Consider the following 12966-nt stretch of genomic DNA (forward strand, 5'->3'; position numbering starts at 1 on the left):
AAGCAGAGGATCAAGTACTACTAAGGAAGAGTGCGGACGCTTAATTTGCTACTTATTTACATGGGAAATTTGGAAGGGTTTTTAACTCTTTTGAGTGAGTGTAGATGACCCCAGTTGTGGTTGTTGCTGTTTATGGAGATGCCCTTTGATTTTTTTTTTGGGTGCATGGTTATTTTCCCATTGATGCATTCAGTACTGTTCACGTGATCTTTCGTAACATTTCGTAATGAAATTTAACATGAATATCTAACTCTTGCTTGTAATTGTCATCCCAATAAGATATTAAGATGGATATAAAAGAACGAAAACTGCATTTAACACGACCTGACCTTAATATTCAAATGTTTTTTTTTTTTTACCTATGCAGTCACTATATAATCTCGTGGCTGAGAGGATTTTGCATCTTAACCATATGAGTGGCGTGTCATGTTCAACAATGATCACCTTCAGCTGGTTTAACCAACTGAGACTCCGCTAGCTCATCAATAATCCCAAAAACCTAGCTAGCTGGCTTATTTGGCATTCCTGTGAATTATTAAATTGTTGTTAATCCAGTTAAGATTGTGCATGAGATGCATACCTTGTTTCTGTATTTTGAATTCGATCCTATTCCTTTGGGGGGCTCTAATTTTCTAATCCGTACTATCTTATAAATATGAAATCAATACACGGTCAGGTATCAAGCAAACCGCAGGCCAGACCTTCTGCTCAAATTATGTTTCTTAATTACGTACAGCATAGTACTGACAATTGCAGATAGCTAGCCCTTGATCATGAGTTAGATGTCCTGGCCCTAAATTATAAATTGTTTTGCAAGGGGTTGATTAATGTACCTAATTGACCTCCTAATTGGGATCAAGGGGCGCTAGAATCTTGTAATAGCGGATCATGAGAATTGTAAGGATATTTTCCCTCCCATTGTCCCATATAGCAAGTCTACGAGGAACTATTGGGAAAGTAAGTCAGAGAGCCCGACCAAGCCCAACGACCTTCCTCTTCAGTGGGTCTCTGCAGAATACTCGATCCAAGAGAAAAACTCACCCACGAAACAATCCATGCATGGAGAAAGCGAATGATAAAGGCAAATGAGACTCGTCATCCTGATACCTCCCAGATGACACCCTACCCTTGAAAATCTGCGTAGACAGGTGGACGGGAAATATGAGAAACCGTTGATATTTTGATAGAATGCATGTAAAGGCTTAACAAGGAATGTCCGTGAGATAAAGTGACTCAGGGAGCCACGCTACATTAATGGCGCCACTCTCTGGACTCTACGCCGCATTAATGACTACTCCAGAAGCCATACCACATTAAAGTATTCTGACTAAGCAAACAGTTGAAGGGACATGGGCTCCCCGAAGTTAGGTACGAGCTGTCCCCACCTAGAAACTAGTATAAAAACCAACCACCAAGTACAAAGAACTCTTTCTGATTCTTCTAAATTCATGGACAAACTACTAAGGAGATATACTGAATTTAGCATCGGAGACTCTCCAGCCTTCACCAAGGCCCCCCACTCTCCATGTTTTTTTAAGTGTGCAAGTGAAAGACTCAAGACTTGAGTTGTTAGAGCCTGACTCAAAGGCGTAAAAAATACAACGTAATGAAACCGTTTACCTCTGCTAGCTGAAGTTGTAATTATTATAATTAGGGGTGTAACCGGTCCGGTTTTGGACAAAATCTAGGATCGAACCGGTATGTACTGGTTTTTCATTTTTCAAAACTGATTACGCCTCGATTACCTTCCTAAACCGATACATCCGGTTTTACCGGTTTCCGGTCCAGTCTGGTCCGGTCCAGTTTTTCGATTTTTTTAAATGTAAAAAAACATATAATAAAGTGTTACTTCTTGTGATAAAATGTTATTAATAATTTAATATATATATTATATTTAAAGCATATGATCAATTAAATTTTCATCTTTAAGATTAAACTTTTATTTTATAAATTATAATAGCATTATCTTATATATAATTATATTAATAACATATGATCAAACAAATTACAAATGTTCATATTTAAGATTAACATTTTATGTTATAATTTATAAATTATAATATAAAATGATTTCATATATGATATATAATTATATATTATATATAAAACTTATATATATAAATATTTTGTATAATATATAAAATTAATTTATATATATATATTTTTTCCAACCGGTCCGATCCGGTTCTGGAAATTACGGAATCGAAACCAGACCGGTTCCGGCCGGTTTTCATAATATAGGAACCGGTTCCGAACCAGACCGGTTCAAAATTGGGCCAACCGGTCCGGTCCGGTTCGGTCCGATCCGGTTTTTCAGTTTAAATTTACACACCTAATTAATTTATAATCAATATTGCTCCACGATCACTATATATATTAATACCAGCAGTACTATTCACAATACACTAGATCATGATGCTTAACAAACTTCACCATAATAATAGTACTTCATCCATCGTGTTTATTTATTTCTTTCTTTCTTTTTTATTTGTTTTTTGGTTTTGTTTTTGTTTTTGTTTTTTTTTTTTTTTTTTTTTTTTTTTTTTTGTTTTTTGGGCTCAGCCAAACGAATTGAACGAAGTTCTTTTAATCAATGATCTAATTAATTAATTTCTCATAATCTTTGTTAGTGCATTGCAGGTGGCCGTTGTGCCTTTAGATTTTTCTTTCCTTTTTCCCATGGAAAAAATGTCAAATTCTAACTTGAAGGTTGTATAATAGCCTGCACATTATCGAAGATGATATAATAATAATAATAATAATAATAATAATAATAATAATAGACAGATGAAGGCTAGTTTTCCATTTCTAATATTTTTGCCTCTTCTTCTTCTTCTTTTTTGGGCTGTGGAATAGCGACTGTGTCATTTCCTGGATAAGTTGAAAAGTGACGAAGTCCTTGAAGCAGAACTGACTGGTGTTGGAGATAAATGCTTGCCCCCGACATGGCAAGAGTCTTGAGTCCAGAAAAGGTACAAGCATTCTTGGATCAAGACATGATAAAATCATGAGCTCAAACTGGACCACCTATATATAGGTATGTTAAACTGATCACTCTCAGAAACACACACAGCTTGGACCACCTAACAGCGCTGTTTCAAAGCCACCATGCAATTTTCTACCATACTGCTAAATCTCAAAAGCTGATCATTGACTCGCCAGTTGATCAACTACGCGGACTTCTGCAAACATAACGGGGAAGACGTCGTACGCCTTTGTTTCGGTAGTTTAATTGGATCGGATGGAGGATGACACAGTACGTAAATTGGCGTTATTTAAATCTCATCAACACAACTACTTGAATTTGCAGATCATTGAAGCCAAACAAAATATAAAGTCTTTGTCTGTTTTGTTAGCGTTACTAACTTCTCGTGCATGCATGGGGGCTAACTATTGAGAGAAGCCGTCTGAATCTGGAAAAAAAACAGCTAGCTCCTTAAAAGAACCTGCGTGCTCAGTAATGAATCTGGGACTCCAAAACTTCGAGAAAATAGTTTTTCTTTTTATGGGCTATTCAGTCAGTTTTCAATACAAACAATCCAACCAGACCCAACTAATTAGCTTCAATCCTGATTTTTTCCCTGTCTGGCTTCATACTGAACATGCATGCATACATGATATATATATATATATATGGTGATTTAATTATCTATTTTAAAAGGCAACTAAACTGCTAGTTTCACCGAGTTATGATTCCCGTGGCATTTATTACAATGATATATTCTAACCAAGTTCTAATTATAATATTGACTAATTTTTAAGAGTATAAGCTCAATATGTGTGTGTGTGTGTGTGATTTGAGGTTTCTTCGAAGCATTACAAGTTAAGTCAGATCCACTGTTTACACATGCAACACTTGATCAGCAAGCTAAGCAGCTAATGACCGACTATTTAAGTGACAGAGACAAAGAGAGGAGTGAAAGTACTAGCTAGTTGATATGGCTAAAGCTTTCGAATCCTAGAACATCATGATCATAAGCTCTAGGATGCTGAAAATTTTAACTAGATAGTAGTACTACTGGTCCTGTTTAGGTGGGCGAACATTAATTCTTAACCAGCTAAGGTTGAAAATTATAAGGCTGGCAACGCGGCTGCATGCCCCCTATCATGCAAACTTTAGGTTAGAGATGAGTTTTTCTAAAACCAGTGGTCCATCGGTAAAACTTTTTCGATTCGAACCTTCTAATTAAATCATCAACATATTTCAAGTAAAGAGCAAGTGGAAATGGAATTTAAGACGCCCAACAGCTTAATAGAATTAGATCATGAAAGATGGCTGCAAAAGAAGGCGGTCACTGTACGTAGGCGGCGCCGGATCTGGACCAATATCTAGGTCAGTATTTACATAAATATTCATTTAATAATAATGGGAAACAATATTGGAATACAGAGTTCTACCAGAGATCTCCGGTTCTAATATGTAGGCCACAAGGTAGTAACAACGTGGTCATAAATGATTGGATTCAATGCAGAAAAGAAGAGCCTCCCTAGTTGACATAGGCCCCAAATTCCAAATTCCAAAACTTAAACACATGGTGAATTCAACAAAATCTCTGAAAAAGAAAGCTCACACAGCTTTCTTAACTGTTTCTTCTATCAAGTAGTCAACCTTAATCGATTTCTGAAAACCTAGTAAGACACTTTTTTTTCATGAACAGAGCGCTCATGCTGCTTGCTTTTACAGGTGTTTAGAGAAAAAATAATTCCTTAATCCTCTGAAAACGAGGTAGTTAATTTGTAGAACACCAAAGTACTCCAATCAGCCACACTGGTCAAAATTCTGCCGGGGTGCTTTTCTTCTAATGTACGTAGTATTCAGGATGCAGGTGAACCGTGAATTGTGCATAGATTGGCTGCCAGTGTAGAATCATACAAAATTCAAAGATGCTAGACGAGACGGTTTACACAAGGATTTAACCAAATCAGATAATAGAAACCTCTCTGCAATAATTTTGAATTGATTTTAAAGCAGGCACACGCAGAGGAAACCCAACGTTCCATTGATATTTAAAGCCGATTACAGCTGCTTAGTAAAATTATTTTGTCAGTCCACATAAAACTGGCTGGTTACCAACTCCCACAAGAAATTGAGACACGTAGCACACCAGGAAAGCTATGGAAAAATAACAGTTTTGACAATAAAGTTGGGTTTTCATGTAGCTAATACCAATTCCAAGTGGTCCAGCGTTCACACCCTACCACTGGCCTCACAACCGAACAAAGGGTGCAACCAAATTTTGCGCACCGGTCCTATCCAACCTAAAGAGAGTTCAGGAAGCAATACTCATGATGGTTAATTATAAGCATTCATCCCTAGTTGCTACTATTTAATAAATACATAAACAAACTAATTATTCGCTAGAGAGAGAGAGAGAGAGAGAGAGAGAGAGAGATTTATAGCGGTCCTATCCAAGTTTCGTGATTTCATGAAAAATTGGAGTAATGAGTGGTAAAATAGTACTGATGGATGATATGAACCTCAGTTGCAACACAACTTACTTATAGTGTTTACGAAAAGCGCTCGGCACAAGCAAGGAAAAAAGCCAAAGCATATGCAAAGTTATACAGAGTAGACAAAAATGGAATACACAAGTTAGAATTACTGACATCACTAAACATTTCACTGTTGAGTGTATGGATACTTCAAAACCCCTCTTCTTTTATGCCTTTTCAAATCACTCGGTATAATGAATACAGAATATCTACACAGAGCCCACCTTTAGAATGCGTGCAATCTATCTGATTCATGGAAAATCTGACTTTAGTTGCAGGTTCCGAATCACTAACAGTAAACTCACCGACCTTGTAATCTATCCAGCACCCACGCTTATGATTGCCATTGGCATCGTCATGTTCTGTGTCATCTAAAAAGAACAGATGATGCCCACCGGCCATCCCAAGTGAACAACTCAAATCGTACTGGCTTTATTTCCCAACAATGGGTGTGCTCAAAGGTACACACTCGCCGTCCCAACCTTTTGCAAAACCTTCCAAGATGAAGCCTGAATGACAGAGTAAAGCTATCAGCAGGAAGGGGACACTTGACCTCCCCATCTACTTCAAACCACCATATTTGCTATCAACATGGAACCTGCAAACAAAGAGGCGCACCATCAAAGTGTAAGAGCATAATACGATCCATAATGTAGGTAAAGTTCTGACATTCTCAGCAGGCTCAATCACAGTTTTCCAAGGATACAGAAAAAATAAAGGAACTTACTCTATGAATTATGGGCATGTGAGAAATCAATTCTAATCAAATCATTCAAATAGGTAGTGAGGACTATTAGTGCATGCCTTTTGATGTCTTTAACATGGGCCCTAGAAAAAAATGAAAAAAAAATGAACACCGTTCTCTGAAGAATATCTGTCAAATAGCTTCAGCATTTGTAAAAGCAGGCCTGCCCAAAGCATTTAGAAGGACTAAGCAAGATATTCCACAAAACAAAAAATATTGATGGGCAATGAGTTTTTAGAACCCCATCAATCAGTGTTCGTAAAACCACTTTTATGAATATTAAATAAAGGGTTTGTAAACTCTTGTATATGAAATAGCGGGATATACATTTTCCACCCAGTTATTTTAGTTATCTAAAGAGGCAATCCCAAAAACAGAAAAATAGGATTTATATCAAAAAAGAAAGAAATACATAAATCTAGTGAGCAAATGATAAAAAGAACAGTAGAGTCATGAAGAGACACTAAAGTACACGGTCAGACTTTAGAAATGAAATTAATAAGGACAGAAAAGTATCTACGAAAACCACTATGGCAGATCCAAATGATGCAAAACTCTCCAAAGCAAATACAATAACTGGACCAGGACTGTAAAATGATCTTGAAGAGACTAGAGAGAATATGAAAGCACTCTTCCAGTTCCAAAGAACCTGCAATTCTTTCCATGATATAATGTCAAAGCTCACTAAAGAAACAGTAGCATTAGATATTTCAGATGACAACTGAGTGCAAAAGTTGGAAATCCAGATTGCAAAAATGGGTCATAAAGATCATTACTCAGAGCTGGTAGGACTTATTCCAGACCAATTTAAGTTCGCTTTTCAGTACACGTACTTTGGAAAGACAATAATTAAAATAATATAAGAATTAGGGCTATAAAAAGGATGCCTGCTGTCCTGTTACCATTAGAGAAGCACAAGCAGAACACAGGCATGTACCCACAACAATGTGATAAAAAAACACTAGTTAATAGTATTATATGTGCATGCTAACAGATCGAAGCAATCAAAAATAGGAGCATGGTTTCCAGAAAACTGTTTAGTATTTTTAAAAATGGGAATCGTCAACAGAGATTTTGTCCTGTTTAAGGAACAACTAGGTACAGAGTGGTTGAGAGAGTTGACAAAATTTCATTAGTGTCTTTCACTTTAAATAGGCTTATAAGAATTACGAAGTAAGAAATAATTGGCAGGTTTTATCATCCATTTAACAGAATGTTAGGAAAGCATCACATTAACAGAATGGAGGGAAAGGAATGATCAAAATTTTGAAGATTGTAAATGGACATTGGACAAACTTAAAAAGTCTCTTCTTCAATACTTTGTGGATAACCTACCCTTATTGTGCGGGAAATAACAAGCCAACAAGCCAAACAGACAATATTGCTATATAAAACGCAGTGTTTACAATAAAAGGAACTATGCCGTTTAAGGCTAAACAAGGACTCCTAGATTGCTGATTCAGTGGTTCTTCCCCTCCACGTCTTCCTCTCTTACTTAGGATCTTGACACCAAACTCCCCCCTTTAGTAGTTTATTATAATCCTTAAGCAAAATTAAAAGGCTACACAATATTGGACTTCTATAGGCTAGTTGATAAGAACACATATCTATTAAATAACAAAAATATATTATGCATAGTCGATACGACTAAATTATTGAGCATGCCATGCAAAGCGGAGTAAACCCTAATTCATTGCCTGTTCACCAAGTACAGAAAAACTTGCAAAGTCTGTTTTAGAGGGAGAAAAAACATACCACTGTGTATTACTTTAAGAAAAAAATACCCAAAGCACCATGTATTGGACTTAAATGAAGACATGCGCAAATCATTTCTAACAACAACATTGGAGATTGGAGGAAATGAGAGGGATCGAACATCATGGAAGTATACAGCGTGTAAAAAGTTTTCTGTTAGATCATACTATAAGATGTTGACTGTTCAGCATCACTTTTCTTTTCCGAGGAAGAGTATTTGGAGGGCTCATGTGCCGTCAAAGGTAGCATTTTTTTTTATTTGGACAGCATCACTTGGGAACCTTCAGACAATTGATAATTTGAGAAAACGTGGCATGATTGTTATGGAGTGGTGCTTCATGTGTAAGAAATACGGTGAATTGGTGGACCACTTACTCTTACATTGTGAGGTGGCTAAGGGATGGTGCGTTCAGTAGAGCAGGGCTGGTTTGGGTAATGCCTAAAACAGTGGTGGATCTACTTGCGTGTTGGAATAGGCTTCATAGTTGTTCTCAAGTGGCAGCTGCACGGAAGATGATTCCTTTGTGCATTATGTGGTGTATTTGGATGGAAAGGAATTAGCGGTGTTTTAATAATAGGGGGCGTAGAGGAAATCTGGGAATTTTTTATGTTTTCCTTGCTTCAATGGTTTTCAGCTATTGTACTATATAGAGGGACTGTTCATGAGTTTTTGTTTTTATTTCCTAATCTTAGAATGTAATTAGGTGTATCTTTTTTATACTTCCTTGTACATCGGCTTTGCCTATTGCATTCGATGAATAAAATTTTATTACTTACCAAAAAAAAAAAAAAAAATGGTGTTATAAACACTACATAAAATGCGATATTAAGATAAATTGGAATGCTTGTCAATGAATTTCTAACCTGGATTCTTCGGTAGGAACCCAATTCCAATATCTCCGGTCCTCAATTCCAGTAATCGCCAAGCCTCTTGCTGATATTGCCATGCAGACCCTTCCTGTCACCCTTTCTAGCCACACTTCCTGTAAAACCCCCAAATTCCATTCTTTAAAAAAAAATCGAATCCTACCAGTCAAAAACACTAAATTTGACCCTTGGCCTTTTCGCAAACCTTATTGCCATGATCAAAGGGCACAGGGCTAGAGAGCAGAGCGAAGATGTTCTTCTGGGACAAGTTATGATACCTCTCAAGGGGAAAGAGCTCGAGCAGCTCCTGGTAATTAGGGGGCAGCTTCTTTTCCCAGACCGAGTCAGAGGACGCGACGCCGCGAAAGGCCCGGTTCAACCAAGCGAGGTTACACATCTCCTGCGGGGTCAGGTACAGTAACACGCCCGCCACGCAGCTCTCCGGTATGTCCTCTAATCCCGGACCCCGTGCCCTACCCGTTCTTGCCCTCCGCCAGGCCCGGAAGAGTCGCCCCCATCTTCGCACCTAGTGGCTTACGAACTTACGAATACGCCTTCGTTCAGGTCATGGTATCGCAGTTAGTCCCCACAGATGGTCAAGAGAAAAATTCGAGTGCTAGATGCCTGCATATGATCATTTTTTTTTAAAGAGTGGGGTTGGACCGTTTGGTTATTGCGAAAGTGAGGAGTGGGCTACTGTATATCGATTTTCCCTCATATTTTCCGGAAAATTTCTGTGGGACACAGAGCGTGAGCTGGGAAGGTTCGGTCCAGGAACGAAGGAGCGTGTCTTGGAAGTAGGTCCGGGTGTGGGAGTGTGGACCAATCACGGTTGCAAAAAAAGGTCCACTTGGCGATAACGTAGAATAAAGCAGAGGTTGTTTGTGCTTTCCTTGTTTACTTTGGACGACTACAATTTTTTGCGCTGCGCCCTACGGCACCTGAGTCCTTTCACCATTTCTATCTATCTAAATTAGAATAAAAATTCTATATACTATATTATTATTTAATTTTTATTTCATTAAGTATTATGTAGCACATTTATCGCTATTAAATAATTATTTATTACATATTTTTTTATCATATAATAGTGATAAATATGCCACATACTACATAGTATTATCAAAATATAATGAGAGTATGGTGTATAACATTACTCTTCTTTAAATCTTTGTTCTACATTGAAGTTTTTTTTTCTTTAACTAATACGATTTATTTATAAAGCCATTATTCTTTTAATTATAAATACGATATTAAATATTTTTATTCTTTTTATTATAAGAACTAAATAGTCTAAATTCAACGTGTTAAAATGTTTTTCATTTTTTTAAAGAAGACTAAGATATTTCTCTAAACAATTATAAATTAAATTACACTTGAGACATTTTGAATTAGTTATGCAAGGCAATATTGTTGTAGTTAATGTGTTGATCTTTTTCAGAAAGATCGACATAATTTTGGTCAAGATTGAGTGTTATTTCTGATTTCAAAAGTTTTTATTGATAGAAAAAATTATATATATAGTTTTAAGGTAAGTAAGTGTTCCGTACTTATTTCAAAAAAATTGAAAAATTTAAAACTTACATAAAAAAAATATTCTTTTAATACTAAATCTCACATTAAAAAAAAAAAACAAAATTTAGGTATTCTAGAACTATATCTAATATTGGTTTTACTGCAACGAAAAGATATTTAAACTTTAGATTTATAAAAGAAAATGAGGTTTTTACCGTGGATATTGTTGCAGTTCCCAATGAAGCATGTCTCCTCCATTGGGCTTTTTACCCCCACATATAGTCAACATGCCAATCAGTTCAGCTCAAATAGTGCATGGATCTTGGCATTAATGGATGAAAATACTTTTTTGACTCAAATCATGTAGGGCTTTATTGCAAGTCATAGAAGATTGAGGCTGAAGCCCAAATCAGTTTGAGTTTTGTGTTGTGGGGTCCCATAAAAGAATCTTTTGGGATTTCTAGAAGAGAAGGACCTTCTTCAAAATCTCTCTATAACCCCAACCCAAACAACCAAAACTTGTGTGCTACACTCACTCAAAGTCAACTCCCCTCTTCCAACCCCGTCCCTCCTATAAATTTTTGAATGGGACACCGCATCATGATTGGACCTTTCAGATTTGCCTTCCTCTATTTTCTTTATTTATTCATTTAATTTACCGTCCACCCTATACATATATATATATGATCAGAAAATGATCGCTTAATACTCCATACACGATTTTCCATCTCTTTTACTCACTCTTAAAAAGAATTTAATTACTTTTGATTGATGCCTATTTGATATTAATATAAATAGTTATTATATTTGTAAAGAATACATCATCCGTATTGTTAATATGTCATCATTTGATTTATAATTTATAATTTATAATTTTTTTTTTTTACAAATTAAATCACGTCACATTAATGATTATACTTCCTACCACCTTATGAATTAAAGAAGATTAATGGTAAATACAACATTTATAAATTTTGGAAGTTATAAAAGGCCTATAATGTTCAAGTTTATGACAACATATTGAGCTTCCAAATTAAGGATGACAACTCTTTAATAATTATTATGAGAAATGCTTTATCTATAAAAAAAAATATCATTAAAATAAATTTATAAATTGATATAATTTAATGTTATAGATTAGATTATAAAATTAATTTTATTATAAAATAAATCCATAAAATCGTATAAATTTATAGATTTATTTGAAGCACTTTTCAATTATTATTAAATCCATTATTATATCACTTTGAATGGACAGAAATTGAACACGTGTCTTGGTTCAAAGAGTTGTAGTCAAGGGGATCGACGTATCTGATGGGGCCCAAAAAAAAACACAAATAAAAAAAAATGTCAAACCTAACTTCATATTATTTAAATAAAAATCAATCTTTAAATTTTAAATCAAACAAATTGACCTGAAAAGTAGTTGATTTCAGTATCCCTTGACCAACGTGGTAATCCATGTTACCAAGAATAGGTTCTATTCTATTAAATAAATTCAAATCCTCAATCTATCTCTTAGCCACTAATCTAGTCTTCAACCTCGCTTCGTAAGGACTCTTTTTAGGTTGGATAACAATAGTTTTAAATTGTGTTTGGATGTTGAATTGAATTGAGTTAAGTTGAGATGATAAAATATTATTAGAATATTATTTTTTAATATTATTATTATTTTAAGATTTGAAAAAATTAAATTATTTATTATATTTTGTGTTAAAATTTAAAAAAGTTGTAATAATGAGTTGAGATGAGTTTGACTTCTAAACAAAGCCTTATTAATTCATATCAGACATTTGCAATTCTCTTTATTTTTATGCTTTTTTTAATTATGTTTTTAATACTTAAATGATTAAGAAAGTAGCTATAAGTGAGGTTCTATATTATTTTAATTTTTTAATAATTAAGAATTTTAAAAAAACTTTAAAAAATTAATAAAAAAAATAAAATTTTAAATTCACTATAAAATAATAAAATGACAATAGAAAGTAGTAAGTCTGTTTTAGGTTTAGTAATTAGGATGTTGTCTCCCTCCCCACTCAAATGTACCGATTGATAATTTTTTTATTTTTTATTTTACTTAGAGTATTAGTATTGGTCTATGTATATACATATGTAAAATACTTCTTTTGCATATCCACTTTACCGTTTAAGCAAAACTCATACATTAACTTATGTATATTTGAGACAAAATAATAATAAAATATTATTAATTTATTATTATTAATTTTTTGTCTAAATACAATTTCATGGCATCATGTACATATATTAATACAATTTCATGCATCCAAATTTAACAATTTCATATATAATAAAATACATCAAATTCTTGTCAAAAAATTAAAAAAAAAAAACAAATCAAATTTATATATACCAAAAATGAATCACATGTGCTCATAAAGAGCATATATTAACATAGAAATATAATACAAATACATTGCAATACAAATTCATTACGGTACAAATACAATACAAATTTATTACCATACAAATTTCTCCAACATCGTTATAATACAATACAAATTTCTCAAGAAATGGAGGGGAGAGAAAAAAATGAATAATATATGTTTTGGGAAGTGAATAGTTTATCTCTA

The 12966-nt window shown here is 34.5% G+C and overlaps 1 pseudogene; it reads right to left on the reverse strand.

Moving 5' to 3' along the window:
- Positions 1-5479: 5479 nt before the first annotated feature.
- LOC121265490 lies at positions 5480-9393 on the reverse strand (annotated as a pseudogene).
- Positions 9394-12966: the final 3573 nt, after the last annotated feature.

Source organism: Juglans microcarpa x Juglans regia, chromosome 5D (assembly GCF_004785595.1).
Source record: "Juglans microcarpa x Juglans regia isolate MS1-56 chromosome 5D, Jm3101_v1.0, whole genome shotgun sequence".
Lineage (NCBI taxonomy): Eukaryota > Viridiplantae > Streptophyta > Magnoliopsida > Fagales > Juglandaceae > Juglans > Juglans microcarpa x Juglans regia.